We start from the raw sequence: 17999 nt of genomic DNA on the forward strand, positions 1-17999 counted from the left end.
GCTGACCATGGCTTTAGCTGATCCACGTTGGGAAGGGAAGGGCCAGCAGTCCCTGCAGGCCACTGCTGTGCAAGCGAGACAGGCACGGACTCAGATGGCAGATGTCTACCTGCCTCTCACGTGCCTGGTCCTGCTATGCCTTTATTTTGTCTCTGCTTACAACCCAGCCAGAAGCTGCAGCCAGCAGTGCTGCTGCTCAAAGAGAATTCCAGATTTCATACATTCAGGCCAATTCTCAACCTGGCTGAGAAAACACGGAGCGATGCAGATCGGGCCTATCAATCACTTGGATTGGCTTTCACATTTCATGCAGGCAGCAAAAGCCTTAATAAATATCAACTGCTGGAGATTTCTGACATTGCTGGAGACGGTTTCCACGTTGCTGGTGGAACTCAAGTTAAACAGAACCCAGTGCATATGCTGGAGCCCCAAGGCTGAGGAATGGGGAGGACCACAGGGAACTGAGCTGCAGCCAAGTGTGGATAAACCACCCAGAGACTCGTGGTGTGCAGGAAGGGAGAGGAACGTGAATAACTAAAAAGGCCGGAAAAAGCAGCCCAAGGAATTGCATGGGGGTATCGAGGGACAATAAAACCCAGAATGTGTTGTTCAGACTCAAGTTAACAATTCATTGCAAAAGAGATGGACTCAGACTTCTCCTGCCCTCAGGAGGAGCCTGTCCTTTAACCCTGAGCCCCTGAACAGTGAATTTAAGCCTCTGTGAACAGCAAATTTTAGTCACCCTAGAAGCAGCTCACTGAACGCAAGCACAGACTCAAGGCACATATCTGTGCACCTGGCCAGGATGGATTTTATGCCAAGGCAGCTCAAGCTGAAGCACGTTGGCTAAAAAACAAGGGAGACCTAAGGTACGCCTGTCGAGTTGCCAAAGCTTGAACACATGCACGGGCAAGAGCCATGCCCGGAAAGCCGGGGCTGGAGGAGCTTCTGCTGAAGCAGCCCCCTGCCACCCCCAGCAGCCCAGTCTCTCTCGGTTCACACACAGGCATTGTAACTTGGCTGATCAGCCAGTGCCCAGATATTTCCTTTAGCATTATTAGTCAGGAAATCTGCCTATATTAGTGGTGCAAGCTCATGTTGCAGACCTTTGCCCCGACAGTGTGAACATTGCATGTTCCCTCCTTCCCCGTGGCTAGCTCCGCTCTGTGAGTCTGTGCAAGATGCTTATTCTTTCCTGGCTTGTTTCAGACCAAGACTCATTTGCAGAGCCCAACTGTCATGCCATTTATTTTTCTTCCTCATGCCTTGGCCTGGCGTGCTGGGCAGCGATGGTATGTGCACCCATGGGACCCCAGATGTGTTATGAAATGACACAGAAGCATCAATATTTTCACTTTGAATGGATGGGGTTTTCTGCTGACCAACTCATTGCAGTCAAGGTTGTTTAAGGACTTGGGCAAGAAGAAAAGCACAGGGCTGACCGTGATGCAGAAATGGAGCTGCTGAAAACCAGCTCCCCCGACTTCACTGCTGATAAACCTCTGTGCTTCGCAATGAACGACTCAGGCAGCAAATCTGACAGAGGCAGGTTCCTTATAGCTTTATTTTAAAGGCATTGGTTCTACAAAGTGCGCTCTGAAGGCTCTGAGATGGTGGGGCCTGATCCTGCCCAAAGAGATCCCTGTGCCGAGCTGTGAGCCTGTGACCGCTCCACGGGGGATGCGGGTCGGGGTTTTCTGGTACAGATCCAGATGCAGAATATTAAAGTGAAAATGAGAGGCTTGGTGGGAGGCTTGGGGGCAGGTTTGGAGCTCAGGTAGCCCCGTGGTGCAAAGACCGATGGCAGCAGCTGCTGAAATATTAAAAAGAAGATAAAATGGTTCCCCCTCCCAGTATTAATGGATCGACTGGAATAAAAGCAGAGTAAACAAGTCCTGCAAAACCCTCGGGGTTACAGTCACGCTAACCACCTTGTTTATGAGGAGACCAGTTTGGTTCAGCTAAGGTAAGGCGCAGCCATGCTGGGTCCTTTGCAGACACACCAAGACCCATGCTGCCCCAGCCAGTTTGTGCCATCAAGACAGAACCGAGGTGGGAGAGGGGCACGCTTACCCTCCCAGGTGAGGCAAAGTCTTCCCCATGCCTCAGTTTCCCGTTTAGAAAATGAGGCTAGCAATACCCACCAATTTTTAGCAGATACCGAAAAGCACTGTGTCATATTAATGTGGTTTTATCGGCAGTGCAATATTGGCAGGTGCTGGTTCAAACTCCAGGAAAATAGCTATGTTATAATGAATGAAAGCAAAACCTTGTGATCAAGTATAGCTTTGATATAGCTATATAAGATATAGGCACTCTCTTTTGAAAGTGGAACTGATGTTCATGGGATATAGCTTTGCTGATCTTCCAGGAGCTCTCAACTGTGCAGGGGACCTTAGAGCAAGCCATGTGATGCTTTCCATCTCCAGCACTCCCCAAATTTTAAACCAAGCACCCTTGGCATGATTTCTTTTGATTTAGTTATTATAGAAGTCTTTTTCAAAACCTTTGATCGTTTGGTTTTTGTACGTTGCGTGACACTGGGGAAGAGAAATTGGGACTGTGCAGCCTACTTCTAGTGCAGTTCCAGGACACATTAACACCAAAGGCGGGAAAGCATTCCTAAGTAGTAATAATCATTAAATAAAAAGGAGAGAAATACAAGCCAGAAAATGGAGAAAGAGAATTCTATCAAAAATATCATTAATAAAGGAGAACAAATACACTGAACAGCCTCTTTCAAATTCATGGAAAACCACAGACACTGCAGGGCACTTTGCCTGCTCACAATAAATGGAAGGCATTACGAATTTCTACATGCCATCAAGGGGAGCAGGACAGCGTGAAACCACCGGAGCGCACTGAAAGAAGGCTTATGCCCAGAGCCAGGTGCTTTTGACAAATGTTTATAATTCCTCATTCATCATTAAACTTTGCCAGTTCTCCCTGTGCTGGCAGACTTGGACTTCTATGGGAATGGACCAAACTTCACCCACTTCACAGATGGGCTCTGAAAGAAACTTCCCCTTCCCAAACAGGCGCTTTTAAAAAAAAAATATACAAATAAGAAATAAATACAACGTTCTTGCTGAGAACAAAAAGGTGTTTTCAGCTCCCACCCATAGACAGGAGACCGGCAGTCCTGCGAGCAGCGAGTGACCGTACTCTGTTTTCCTGCGGATGCTTGTCTCTCCCTCAACTGATTTTATAACTGAATTAGGCTAAGATTTCTGTCATCTCTGCCCATGCCTATAAAATTCCTCTCTTGTTCCTTTTACAACTCCCCTTGCAGGAGAAGTTGGCTGCGACAGGTCAGCTGCCGTGCTCGGCTGTGGGAAGCAGGCCAAAGCGATTAGAGCAAACTTGAGGCTGTCCAAACCTCAATGGGGTTTGGGTTCCCCCCTGCCCCCAGCAGCCAATTTCCCATATAGGTACACAAATTTGTTATTTAGATGTTTACCTTCCTGTCAAAAGCAGCTGAAATCAGGCAGTGCGATCGAGCGCGAGAAGGGGCCCGAGGACAGACAGAACTGCATGTCCCTCGACCAGCCGACTGCCTGGATGCCCTTTGCCCGGGCAGACTCAGAACATGATTTTTCTCCTGATATAGGGAGGAATTTTTGCAGGAAGGTCTCTGCTCTCACAAACAACACTGACAGTTGTAAGCATCCCTCCCGGAGCTGCAAGGGGACACATTAACACCACTTCATTCCCAATGTCAGCCACATCTTCGAGTGTCATGGTAAAATGCTCTTTATCTGTAAACAGCATTTCCCAGAGCAGAGACAGTTTCAAAGACCTTATTTTTTTCCAGCTGATGAGAATAAAGCATGCAGGGCAGACAAGTCACCTCACGTGCAGCCGGGGCCCGTCCTGCCCTGTATGTGGTGTCCAGCAGTGCCAACACCTAGGGAAGGTTTATAGGAAGCAAGCCAAGAGTACAGCCCTGCCTCTCCTGGGCAGCCCTGGGCTCCCAGTTGTTACGAGGATGGGAATTTGCTGAGCTGGAGGCTGTTTCTGAGCCTCAGCCCCTGCATAGGAAGAACCCAAGAAAGTGGATTGTTCCCCTTGCGACAGAGAGGCAAAGGGCTCTTACTTTGCTTGCCAATGTGTGCAGGGAGAGGGGGACGGGGATGGGAAAGACCCTTCCCAAAGCCAGATTTGATGTCTGGTTTCAGCAAGCATCCAGACAACGTTCCCAACCGCACTGCTCACCCACAGTAACTCACGGTATGAGATTTCAATTGACAATGTATTTTTTTTCTCCGCAACATCGTTTTGCATAACCCTAGCTTAATCGTCTTGACCAAAGAAACGGCAGTGGCAAAAGCAAATCTTCCCCTTTAAACTAGTGGCTCATGTCTGGCCTACCAAAAAATGTGCTGAAATCCCATAATATTCATCATAAAACTGCAGGGAAGGAAGTGGGAAGGAACTTGGGGATATCGTTCCTCAAGCATTTTAAACCTAAGGTTCATGTTACTTCCATGAGAATAACAGAAACTATTGGCCATTTGATGGCTCCCCTTTATAATAAATTCAGAATTAGGCTTTGAATATTCATTTGTTATTTCTGCTCACCACATTTCTCTTGCTTGAATGGAGATGCATAGAGAGGACTTCTGTGTTGATTTGCAATCCCTTCACAAAGCACCTCCTGAAACCCTACGACCAGGAGGTAGCCAAGGACCACCAGACTGAACCAGTCTTTTCTCCCTTGTCCCAGCCCAAGATTGGCTTAGTATAACCTGTTCCTGGCAAAAAAAAATATCCCCCGATGCCAGTTGCTGGTGGGTGCGTGCAACTTCTCGTTTCCCAGCTGTTCATTCAAACAACCCTTTCCATAGTCTCAGGCTGGAACGTGTCCCGAGCAGCCAGTTTCTTTTTTGTGTGGCAAGAAACAACATCATTTTTTAAATCATGCAAATGAGAAACAAGATCCATGTATAAAATAAACAGACAACCCATTTTTCACCTATAATTGTTTCTTTGCCACATTAATAAAAATATGGTGTGTATTATGGCTAATGAATATGTAAATGAGAGATGATTAATAACTCATTTGGAGAGAAATGGAAAGATTCATTTACCTTCTGTAATTCCTCTGTGCTTCCCATCCTCTGTTCGATGTCCTTCCAGCTCCGTCTCTTAATGTCTGAGCCAGGTCCCTTTGACACAACAAAACAGTAGAACCCATATCACCCATCTTAAACTCAAGACCATGCTCAAAGCATCTGCTTTTCAACTCTCTGAGGGCATCCACCCCCTGCACAGTGTAATTCTTCAGTCACCCAAAAACACTTGGGGTGAACAACCAGGCCCAGACATAAAGGTTTAGGATCTGTCCCCTACCTGGATAAATAACCCCCCTTGCCAAGGCGTGCCCCCATGGGGGAACCACGGGGCATCAGCATGGGTTGGGTGAAGGCGCTTCACTGAAAAGCTCCTTTGATAGGTGCTGTTTTCCATCCTTTATGAGAGGTGTCTCCATGGGCGATACGCCTTCTTTGATGATATTATGGGGTTTTGGTTTTAATCTGCAAGTTTTTCTTTAGAAAATATCTGATGGTGAAACTTTTCGCTCCCTCCCTCCCTAATTTTGTACAAAGTACCTCCTGTCCATGCTGCCTGTCCTGCACGGACCGTTTTTAGCCTTGTTCCACACTCCCTGGCACTGCAACCACAATACGGGCCCCACCAAAACCCTCAGCCTTCGCCCTGGAATCACTCATTTCTGACAGCTGGGGCTCTGTCTGAGCCCCTGGCGTGAGGATTGCTTCCCTGCAGCACCGGGCTGCATTTGTTGGGCAGCTGAAAGCACAAAGGGGTGTCTTGCTTGGGAGGACCCTTCTCCTACACATTTTCATCTCATGTGTGAGGCTCCTTGGGCTGGTATCCATTCACAGAGGGTCTCCCACATCCTCCCAGCATCACTTCTTTACCTTTTCTTTCACAGAGGCGTGAGAGTCCATTTGCCTGCTACTACGAGAACAAACAAGGCAGCCTGGCACGGAAATCAGGCCACCAGGTCTGCAGGAGGCATCTCTCGTCAGCTTGCGATCGGGAACGCAGCACGGTCATGTCTGTTCCCAGACATCTTCAGGCCGGTGCGGCTGTGCAGGAGGAGGCCCTTGGAGTCTGTGTGATGGAAAAAACGCAAACCACTTTTCAGGGGAAACACTGTGGAGATTGTTTTAAAAGCCAAATGCTTCTTTTCTTTTTCTTTTTTTTTTTTCTCCTTTCTTCTTCCTAAATTTCCCTTGCTTTCCAGGCTACATTTTAAAAGAAAAGTTGAACAATCAGGGAAAGTGCTGCTTGCTGCTTAGAAGAGCCCTTGCAGCTTGTAGCCACGAATGACTACAGGGCAGGGCATCTTCGAGGCCTGCAGCAGCCCGCCTATTGCTAAAAATGTCCCTTCTCTCTACATTTAAGCAGAGCCGTTACATAAAGCCAATTAGTCCTCCTTGTCCCCTGAATTACTAAGATTACACCTGAACTGTAGACTAGCTTCCAGGTTTTAGCAGCCTCCAGAACTGAGGGTCAGCACATGCTGGGACCACTGCAGCACACACTTGATGCCAGAGCTGTCAGAGTGAGCAGGAATCACACAAACCGCTGCCTCCTCTGCAGCGTGGGGCTGCTAGAACCAGCAAAGGCTATTTTTAGGGCCATGATGTTGAGCTGGGCTGTAGCAGAAGTGGGCACAGGAGCGTTTGCAAAGTCCTTTAGCGATGCCCAAGGTGTGCACAGAGAAGCCGAGCCCCTCCGAGCACCGGCACATGCCGCGAGTTTGCCGTGCTCAGGCGGTGTCCCACGGCACTGGGCGGGCACGGACGGCAGTGTTATGCAGGATGGACAAAACTGCCCCTCCAGAACGTGGCAGGACTTTCTGCTCCAGCATTCTCGTTTATTCAGTGTTTGCATCATTTAGCAGCGGGTGCCAGTCACCCCATTAACACACGCTTTTTTTGTGGAATAAAATATCCGCACTGAGACACCCCTCCCCGAGCTGCTCTGTACAAACCACTCAGGTCGGGCACTGGGGTGAAAGGAATTTTCCTTTGGTTTCACTACAGCTTGGTGGGTTAAACCAGGCTGAAAACGATGCTTGGCACCAATTTTGGGGTGGTTTGTTTTTTTTTTTTTTGCACATTAACTGACCAACTCCGCAGAGCGCTAGGAGACAACCGAGCTGGTTGGGGGCTTTGATTTCCCCCCAGCTCCTCAGGGCACACAGACCCTGGCTGCGCACTGTTCCCCAGGACCTGGCACTAATTCCTTTGAAGGCTTTTTAAGCGCCCTGTGAGCTCAACTATAAGGACACACGCACCCTCTCGTGGCAGCAGTTTAACCTTGGAAGAGTCCGGGCTCTGCTTTGGCACAGGCTTAGGTCTCTCCTTGATGCTCCACGTGCACAAAGGCAGCACAGCGTGGGACAGACCTGCTGCATCTCTCCCACCCGCCCTCCCCCTGGCCCCACAGCCCCCAGACCCTTTGCAGCAATAGGAAAGGCTTCCTGCAGCTGCTGGGAAGAGCTCGTCGGGGCTGCACGGTCCTTTGGGGGAGCTGCTGAACTGGAGGTATGTTACCTGAAGGGCTGGGGGTGCCTTATTTCTGTAGAGTTCAGGATTTGATTCTGGATCAGCCTGCAGAATCATTTGGGTAATAAACCGTACAGTATGTATTTGCATCTACCCCCTTCCTCCTAATTCCAGTGCAGCTGTTCCTCCCTACAGAGCCTTTAGCCCATTCCCAGCCTTCTCCCGCTTCTCCTAGATCCGACCCTGTGGGCTTATCACAGGTCTTAAAATAAGTGTTTTCTTCAGCTTCCAGAAACAGGTAACTCCTCGAGAACCTCCAGAAATGCACACAACTCATTTTTAGCTCTCCCAGTTATTGGAAAACACAACCCAAAAGGTGGCTCCCAAACACGGCTTGGATAACTGTCGCTTGCCTGCGCAGAGGTGACGGAGCCAGCCCCGCCGCGGCTCCTGGGCTTGCTGCATTGTCCCCGTCCTGGGGACGGCAGGACATGCCCAAGGTCACAGGGGGAGAGAAAAGGGAGGACGCAAAATGTCAGCCCTGAAGGCCTCCAGGGTTAGTAAATAAATATATATAAATAAATCCCCACAGGGCGATTGCTCCTCTGTCCCACTGCCCTTCCCCACTGATACGTTCCCCTTTTGCCCCTGCCAGGGCAGGAGGAAGGACTGTCACCCCGCTGTTTCCTGAGGGTTTCTGCCCAACAGCAATCAAAAGGTCTCAAACAATCACAGGCGATAAAAAGCATAAATAGATGCAATGGGAAAGTTTCTCCTGAAACTTGATTTAAGGTTTCAGGAATACACACAGACACAGGGCCACATCAGAGCTTATTTACAGCTTGTGGGGGACAGCCCTTCCCACCCAGCCCCATCCAAAATGCATGAGGCTTCAAAAGCCCACGAGGCGCCCAGAAGTCAGCTGCTGTGAATCCCTGCTCCCGTGCCGCCGGCGAAGGAAGCAAGTGATCCAAGCAGGGGAAGGAAACGGGTCTTTTGTCCGTCCCCTTTCAAGGGGGATTCCCTTTGAGGGGCAAAAAAAATAATAATTAGAATAAATAGATGGATTTGTGAACCGCAGCCTGGTTCAGCGCTGCGCCGCCTGTGCTTTCCCCAGCGAGCCGCGCTCCCGGGCAGGCGTTCTTCACCGGAGCAAGCAGGCACGGGCTCTCCCTTGCGTGATGGCCTGCGCCCCGCTGAGCGCGGCAACCTGCAGCGTCGCAGACTGAGCCCAGACACCGCCCGATTGCTGGCTAGAAACTAGAAAACATTTTTGCAGGAAAATAAAGGAAAAAAAACCCCGTGATTAATCATTCCTCCTGAGTTTTCATTAAAAGCAAGAATTTTCCTTAAAGTAAACGCTGGGTACAGAAAAGCAGCTGTTTGTTTTGTTTTCTGTAACCAAAACCAGAAGACTGGTCCTGGAAAAGTTTTTGAAAACCAGCTGCTTTGGTCAGTAAAGCAAAAACAAAAGGAAACTGTTGCAACAACTAAAATAAATGTTTTTCTCTGAACTTCCAAGATTATAAAGAAAAGGCATGACTCGATTGCAGTTGGCATTCAAGTCGCTCGACACTGCTGCAGACCATGAGTATTTGCTGCCTGCAGCGCCACGGACCTCCGCAGCCCGTTCCTGCGCCGGGAGCGCTGTGCTTTCAGCAGGATGGGGTAACAGCTCTCCGTTAGGAAAAAGAAAACCCCGTGCCCAGGCTCTCAGGGATCAAACCCACGTCGGGACAATAATTGCCTCGTGCAGGTATTAGACCTGAAGCCCTTCCAGGCTACGTGTACGGGGAGCATGTGTGTTGCTGCTGGGTGAGGAGGGACCTCTGGAGCCCCAAGCCTGGCAGTGGTCGGGCACAGCTGGTGGAGACACGCTGGGGAAGAGGCTACGCAGGAGATGCTGGCAGTCGCTTCGCATTTTCTCAGTTACCTGGACCAGTGTTTCCACCTCCCCCACCTCCAACATGGCTCTGTCTTTCCAAGGCTGAGGGAGTTAAGCAGATCACTCTGATAGACTTGGCTCCGGCTCACTCGGAGCATTTCAGCCGCTAGGAAAAGGGAAAAACAATTAAAAAAAAAATCAAGACATCTCTCTGGATCTTAGGTTATTTATTGATTTTTCAGTTTGGACAAACAAAGTGTCATTCAAAACCCAAACTTTTCCTCATTAACGCACCTCTGGTGAAGCCAGTTCTATAGCAATCAATTAACACATAAATAATTAAAACCACATTTTAGAATGAAATGTTCTGTCCGTAAGAAGGCCTGTGATGTGTGAATTACAGGGCATTAATTCATACCTAGTTTTCTTAATGGACCTCGACCTGCGGCCTCATGCCTAGCAACAATGAAGTGGGAATTAATCCACCGTATTTCATGCGCTGTCAACTCATCCCATCTAAACGGAGCGCAGGTCCCCAAAAGGTCACCCAGATCTGTGGGGAGAGCAGATGCGGGTGGTGGCAGCTTTACTGCAGCCCTTGGAAGGGTTCGGGGTCCACTGCATGGGGCACCCCGAGGCTCCAGTGGCACCAGGCGGAGCCCGTGACCATCTCCCCCTGCACAGTCCTGGGCTTCATTTAACCCAACACTAGAGCATATGGGTTTGGGATCCCCTTGGAGGGCAAAAATGCCATCATCCCTCCTACCCCTTAGGCAGGAGCTTGCCTGATGCCTTGGCCTGGCCTCTCTGAAGCCCTGCAGCACCCAGGGCTGCTCCTCGGAGGTCTCCCACCCCACACCAGCCCCACCAGCCAGGGCTTCCCAGCTCTGAGGGGCAGTGGAACAGCAGCCAGCCCTTTGCTCCGCTCCCCATGCGCTGGGTCCGTGGCCATCACAGGAGGAGCAAAGGGCCAGAGCTCAGGCCTCCGGCCCCTAGAAAGCCACATCTTGGTGGACGCCAGCCCCGTGGGCCTCCCCAGGCAGTAGGTTCACTCGGACTTGTCAGAGAGATGCTTCAAAGGAAAGGATGCAAATTCTATTACCCATCCCTCAAGGTTTCCTCTGTTAAAATCAAATCTGGGCTGGGAACATGTCTGTGCTCCTGCACTTTGAGAAGAGCTTTAATTAAGAGGTAAAATTATTAAAGCTGCAAGTTATTATAGCCTCAGGACCCCAGCACAGTGATATGAAGCAGATGGTCCAGGGGCAAGCGAAAGCCCTTTAATAAAGAAGTGTTTGCAATTCATGAGCATTAATTATGTCCACTTCTCTCACTTTAAAATGTTATGCTTGTCAGCCCTGGTATTGTGCAGAAAGCAAGCATGATGAATTAGGCAAACCCCTTCTGGTTCAGGACATGTTCTTTGTGTGACGAAAATTAAAAGTATTATCTCCCAGAAGATAGAGTGATTAGAATATTTAAGCACTCGGGGTTCCTCACCCTTCCTCGGCCTTTCTCCCCACTGCTCAGCATCCCTTTTCAGGTTTGGGAGGGCGCTGCTGGGATCCGGCCACCCCCAGGAGGCAGCGGGGGATGCACCGCCCGGGTCCCTGGGATGCTGACTGAGGGCACCAGGGTGCTCCAAACAGCTGTTTAACTGGGAACCAGTGCCACCCTGAACAACTCATTTGTCCTCTCGCCTCACCCCCTGCCCACCCCATCTATTATTTATAATAAGACCAGCCCATAAAACAAAGAACAAGGGAAAGGGTCGATCCCGCTGAATTCCCCGCTCTGCTGTAGTTTTCCATCATCACCAACATGTTTCCTCACCTGATTTCCACTCCATGGTATCTGCTTGCCAGATGCTCTGTCCTGCCACCAGGTCCCCGGCCAGAGCCACAGCGTTTCGGTGGGACCATGCAGAGCCAGAGACAGCCCTGCCTGCCCAGGCAGCACTGGTGGTACCACAAGGTAGAGCAGACACAAGGCTGAGACCCCAGCCTGGACCTCCTAAATGCCCACCTGCAATTGTGGTGCCCAACTACCCTGCTCACCTGGGTGGTACCACAGCCCCAGGGCCAAAGGCAAAGCACCTGGGGGCTCTTAGGAGAGGGCAGCATCAGGATCCAAATGCACAGGCTGCCCTGGGGAAGACCAGCTCTGCAGCAATTGCTGTCGCTCTGCTTTTTGCAGTGAGAGCCATACCTGACGCTTTTGCTGGCCCAGGGGCAGGGCGCGCTCTGACAACCCAGCCACAGCCCCAGAGTCTCCAAATCCCAGCACACGTGCGCTGCACGGGAAAGGAGGGCAGAGGTTGAGGCGGCGCTGCCCTCGGGCCAGTCCAGCTCCCTTGTGCTGCTGGCACAGCCTCCAGCCATCGAGTAATGCCAGAGTTTGGCTTCTCAGGAGGCGGGGTGGGAAATACTGAGTCTGTGCTACTCTTTTCAGAGAACAATCATGGCTATATGAATCAGGTAAATGCATATATGATACCTCCCATTTGAGATGCATAATTAACTCTATCCCAGCCAAAACCATGACAGAGGAATCCTGATATCCTGGTGGGATGAAGCTCTAGCTGAACTCCTGGACCTGTGCTAGGTGGGCTCTGGTTGCTCATCACAGTTACTGATCGACTGAAAGAGTTGAATCGACTTGTCTCGGTGGTAAGAGGTAGGTTTGAGACTGGTTTGGGTTGGAAGAGACAGGCTGAGGAGGTGCAGAAAGCACAGGGAGTGCTTTGGAAATGCAAGCAGGATGCTCAGCCACCCACAGCAGTGCCCATCCTCGCATGAAGCTTGAGAACATAGCATGAATAACTGGTCACCCTGGCGCATCAGGAAACCCTTCAAAGCCACATGAAAATGCCAGTCTTTCTTATTCCTGTCCTTTGCTTTCTCCCTGCATCTCTTTTTTTCCTCTGAGCACTTGAAGCATTCAGTAAGACCACTTAAAACATAACAGTGAATAATTCCTCCCACCGCCCCCAGCAACAAGAATTTCCTTTTTGTTGCTCTGATTCACAGCTAAAAAGCCTCTCCTCGCATTTTCCTAGGTACCAACTCACGTTTTCCATGCAGGGGAGGTCTCGTGCCATGCCTGACGTTACAAGGCTGGTGGGAAAGGGCAAGGGATATTAACTTTCTCAGGCTGCTCCCCAGCCCCAGAGGGCATCAGATAACCCAGCCTGACCTTATAGCATGAAGCCGCCTGCCCTCCCCATAACAGCTTCACCTACTGCACAGCTTTATTTAAAGATGACATCGTTAACATTCATAGAGATTTATTGGCTCTTCCTTTTGCCTTGAATTAAGCCCTGTTGTGGGACGATTTTTCCAGGCATTAGTCAGAAAAGCTCAGGACTGGAGGAAATCATCTGTGCAAGTCCCCCACAGAGCCCCAGCAAGGGCTGAGCACCAGGCTTCTGGAGGGCACAAATCCACTCTGCAGCTGGACTAATTCCACATCCACAAAAACGATCCCACACACCATGCTGACCGCTAAGCGTCAGTCTGAGCTGGTCTGCGTCGAAGTGAATCCACAGCCTAGAGCCGGAAAATTGATGTTTTAAAGTAAAATTGCTCCTGCCTGTGACTCTTTGTACATAATAAGTAAAACCAAATGCTTGGGTTTGGCTTTATTCAGCCAGCCCAGAGGAGGAGGAGGAGGATGCTATGGGTGCTTGTTTGGTGCAGTGATGGCTCAAAGCTGCCACAACAGTGCCTCTGCATTGCGCAGGAGCCTGGGCCAGCCTCATGACGCCTTTTGCCTCCCCCATGAAGGGATCCCAGGGGTCTAGCCCAGCCTCCCACTGTGCAACAAAGGCTGACAGGTACACCCTGCTCCTACCTGTGCTTTGCAGGCGGGGAAACCGAGGCAGCACCGGCTTGCCCACGGAAATGCATTGCACAGCACGTTTTTCAGGTTGACTTTGTCAAACCAATTCACAAGAGCACGTGGATGCTCAGCTCCGCTCCAAAATGAGTTGCGTCAACACAGGAGCTCCCTAGGACCCTGAACCCAGCAGCCGTGCCTGCAAGTGCTGTAGGAACCTACCGCCCTCTCCTGCACATTTCCAGGGATCAGGGATTTTGTTTGTTTGCCTGTCAGCTTCATGGGGTTTTATTTTTGCTTCATGATTTAATTTGGCTGTGATTTATTTATAGACACACTTACGAAATATGCAGCCCCTTCTGAAACCTCCGTCCATATGAATGCTTTCAGGGACTGAAATAATTGCTGCCTACGCTGCTGGGCAAGAACAGCCCCAGAGGTAATGCTTACAGGCTGCTGCAGGACTGTGGAGCATCCTCTCCTAGAGCAGGACATTCAGCCACGAAGCCCATTGGTATTAACAAAAAACTCCATGCTTGTGTTCCCTTCACTGGCCACATCCAGACACTTCTGGTCACTCCCTGCCAGAAGAAATGCAGCTGGTGCCACCATCTGAGCTCAAAGCTCTTCCGAGACTATTGCCACTGCAAGATGTCTCAGCGCAATGACAGCTGTCCCAAAGGGGTCCCCAGGGTTTGCTCCGAGACCTCTCAGGAAAAGGGGTGGGTGCCCTGCTGCAGGTTTCTAAAGGAGCACTCTAGTGACCCCCCCGGTGGGTCAGGGGCATCCAAACCAGCCGTAGGGGCAGGTGTGGGAAGCACCTAATGCAAGCTCCCCCCAGCACAGGTTTGCCTGAAGGACCACAAGCTAAACCTGCCAGGAGCACCCGGGCAGAGCTCGGCCCCAGATTTGCTCCCTGCTCTCTCCTGGGAGGGACCAGTCCCGCAGCCATCTTTCAAAGGTCACTGAATGTACCTGGAGAAGCAGCTAGCAGACCGTGCCCAGCAGACACCCAAGGCTTGGTCCAGACTTGATTGGCCCATGCTGGTGCCTGAGACATCCAGCCAGGGCTAGGGGATGGGACTTAGGACCCCCAGAAGGACAGGGCACTTCTGGAGCAGCACCCAGAGGCCAGGTAGGGCTCCCCATGGCGACTGGAGCCAGCCCACACCACAACTCTCCCAGGTCAAGCACCAAAGCAGGGGCCTTTTCAGCTGCTGATGGATAATCAGAGATACAGTTACCTCCTGCCACACGTGGGTCATCTGCATATGCAATGCTTTCTTGCATATGCATGCATATAATTTGCACAATTATCTCTTGACACAGGTATCTCTCAACATCCTTGCTGTGAGCCTGCCCAACTTGCAGCCCGCGAGGCCACGTGCTGCTTTCCAGGCATGACACAGGGGCAAAGGAGGTTCAGATTCCCCCAACATTCATTTCCCCCTTCACACACAGAGGGGGAAAAAAAACCCACTACCTTTTTTTGAGTTAAAGACCAGCATACCTTACCCCAGTCCGTGGCTAAATTCAGCTGGTTCCTCAAGTCCCAGATCAGGCACACAAAGGGCTGTGCAGGGCATTGGGAAAGCACACCCTGCAGAGCTTTAACGACCATCAGGGCCCGGGATCCTCCTGCTCCACCTGCTCCTCGCCTCCAAAGGAGTCAGGTGCAGCTCCACCTCCACCAGCACAGCCAGGGGCACCGGGGCAATGCTAGGGTGCCCCCGGGCTCAGGAGGTCTCTCATTAAGGGGGAATAAGAGAGAGGAAAAAAAAAAAATAGACACTGAACACAGGGAAGGGGAGGTGGAAAGTTAATTCATTATCCCAGCTTACTCCCAGGCCTATTAAATACTCCCCATCCCCTTGGTGTGGTGGTAGGAAACCCTGCCCTGCACGAGGGCAGATGGGATCGCCTCCAAACCACCCCCAGGTGCTTCACAGTCAATTAGAGGCGAGCGTGGAGCAAGGGAGAGGGGTTAAAGATTACGCAAAGGGCCAGGCCAGCGACACAGCGGGGAGCTCCTCTGCCCATCTATATCATCGACACTAATTTGGTTTAATTTACTTCAAAGGCTTTCCTGTAGGCTGTGGTGTACACAGGGTTAGGAGCTATTTTTCTCAAAAGAGGTTTGAAAGGGGGCAGGGGCCTTTCTCTTTAAAGCATCCCAGGGAGAGTGCTTTGGAGTTTGATTTTGGTTTTTTAAACAAGGGCTGTCTCCAAAGGCAGATAAGAGGAAGCCTTGGTAAATGAAAGCCAAAAAAGTATATATGAAAGGAAACACAACCGGCAAAGACCAAAATGAAGCAGTTAAAGCACTTTAAAATAAAGCCTCTCCCCACCCAGTGCCTGCAGAGAGGCAATAAAACCATCCTGCAAAGCCCTAATCGAAGATTCCCGCAGGAAAGCGTGCCCTTTGGGGAAAGTTAAAGATGTTGAATTATCCCCCAGGAAGCAAATAAACCAAGGACAGCTAGGTGCTTTTATCCTTTCATCAGTCTGGGGAGAAGTGGCTTGTTAATGCTGGGAGGCTTAGGGAGAATGTAAACCCGAGCGAACAGACACGGGGCACGGGGCAGGATGGCCCCTTGGCAGGCAGGGAGGGAGGAAAGCGAGACAAGGGGGGCCCAGAGTGCCCCCTCCTGCACTGCAGAAGGGGCAGAGGCCAGAGCCCAGCGGCTCCACTGACTTTCAGCCCAGCTCTGAGCATCTCTCTGCAGCTTTCAGCAATCTCAGCCGCCCTTTTTCCATCCCACTCCAGAGAAGGGGCAGCACCTCCTTGGGTGGGGGCAATGCCAGACACAGTGAGGGCTAAGGGCTGCGAAACCACAGCAGGGACAGCCCCTGCGGGAGTACCCCCAGAGCCGTACGCTTTCAGCCCCAGCATAGATCAGCCTTGGCTGAAATCAGGGTTAGACCCACTAAACACTCCTGGGTGTCCCTGCAGCATCTCAGGCACCTCCCAACTTCAAGGCAGGAGACTTCAGCGCCTGCACACACTGACTCAGTGCTCAGCACCTGGGGTAAAGCAGCATCTCCTGAACGCAGCCACGCATCGGCCCGTCCCCACGAGGGGAGAGGGGAGCTGTGGCAGAGGAAGCGCTCCATAAATCACCGCACAAAGAGGCTGCGTTCAGGGAAGCATCAATAATCGTGTTAAATAATTACGGGGAAAAAGTTGACCAAGTGAGATAGGAGGGCTTGCGGGGTCAGAGCCGGAGGGCAGAGATGGGAGGGAAAGGTTTGAGGGCAGGCTGGAGGATGAGGGCGGCGGAGGGATGGGAGGGCTCAGGGGATGGGTAATGGATGCAAAAGAAAGAGTGTTGTTAGACTCTGAAAGCAGGCTGAGACTGCTCCAGCCAAGTCCTGAATGGATCTAAATATACATTCACCAGGCATATCCCAGCTCCAACCCATGTGGGGAAAATCCAGCCCTCAGCACCCCAGTGCTCAGGAGGGTTTAGCAGGGGAGATCTGTAGTGGATGGTTTTATTCGAAGCCCATTTGTAGTGGTGGTGGTGGTGGTATAACAGTTGTTTTAATTAACCTGACTACAAAGTAGCAATAAAACCCACTCAGATCAGGTGTCTGCTAGTCTTGAGCGGGGCTGAATTGGGCAGCTTCGGAGCCCTCCCATCCAGGACAGGTTATCTGGCATTATTTATGTCACATAAAAAAGGTGGAAAAAAATTGCCTCCCACCTCAGTTGCTGAATGGAAGCAATAAAATAAACGTGGATGTGGTTCACCTTATTTAGTTCATAAAAACAGGCTAAGCAGCCAAGGTAGAAAACAAAATGAAAATTATTTGTATCACGGCTGTTCAATTTACAGCGCCAGGGTGGCCTCCCCGTACTGCTTCCTCCACACAGACTGCGCAGGGTAATTAATTGCACGTTGCTAACAAACTTTGCCACTTTGCTGATTGACTTGAGTTTGTCATGAGGACGCCTGACGCTCACGGCAAGGTATTGGCCCCTGACATGGACTTACAGTCACAAATGCTTCAGGTGTCTTCCTTGTTCATTAACAGATTCCAGCCACGAGGATGAGAGGGGACTGGAGCATCTTTAGCTGACTTTGAGATGACCCCAAGAGCCTGGGGCTCTGCAAAGACCTGTGCTCGCTCCTGCTCAGGTCATCTTCTTGTGCCTACGTCGGAGCACTCCCCGGCTGAGTCACTCTTAAATGAGCTGACTTGTTCATTCTGTCACACTAAAGCCTCTTGCCACTTCTCAGCCACTATAGTCTGAAGAAAACCTTCCCTGCATGAATTAATGCAACATTGACCAAAGAAGTCAAGCCAGAATTAACTAATTAGCTGGCCCTTAGCGATGGCTGTAGCAGCTGGATTTCCCAAGTGTGGTGAGCATGCTAGCACCTGCCTTAGCTGTGAGTGCAAAGGCCACGTTGGTGCCAGAAGAAAGAGGCCTTACAGACTGCAGCCAAAGAGCAGCAACAGCCAAACATGCCCAGGAGGGGAGCCCAGGAGGGGAGCCCAGGAGGGGAGCCCAGGAGGGGAGCCACAAGCTTTGGCAGGAGACCTGGCTGACACCCCCGGTCAAGGAGAGCTGGTTGACAGCCTGGTCAAGGACAGCTGGTTGACACCCCGGCCGTTCTTACCTGGATCTGCGGTGTGGCCAAGGCCAGCCCGAGCACACTCGGTCTGCTCGGGGCTGCCGGCAAACCCCGCTGCGTCGCAAACCACTCTCTCCCAGGCTTTGCTGCTCC

This window comes from Phalacrocorax carbo, chromosome 16 (assembly GCF_963921805.1).
Source record: "Phalacrocorax carbo chromosome 16, bPhaCar2.1, whole genome shotgun sequence".
Taxonomy (NCBI): domain Eukaryota; kingdom Metazoa; phylum Chordata; class Aves; order Suliformes; family Phalacrocoracidae; genus Phalacrocorax; species Phalacrocorax carbo.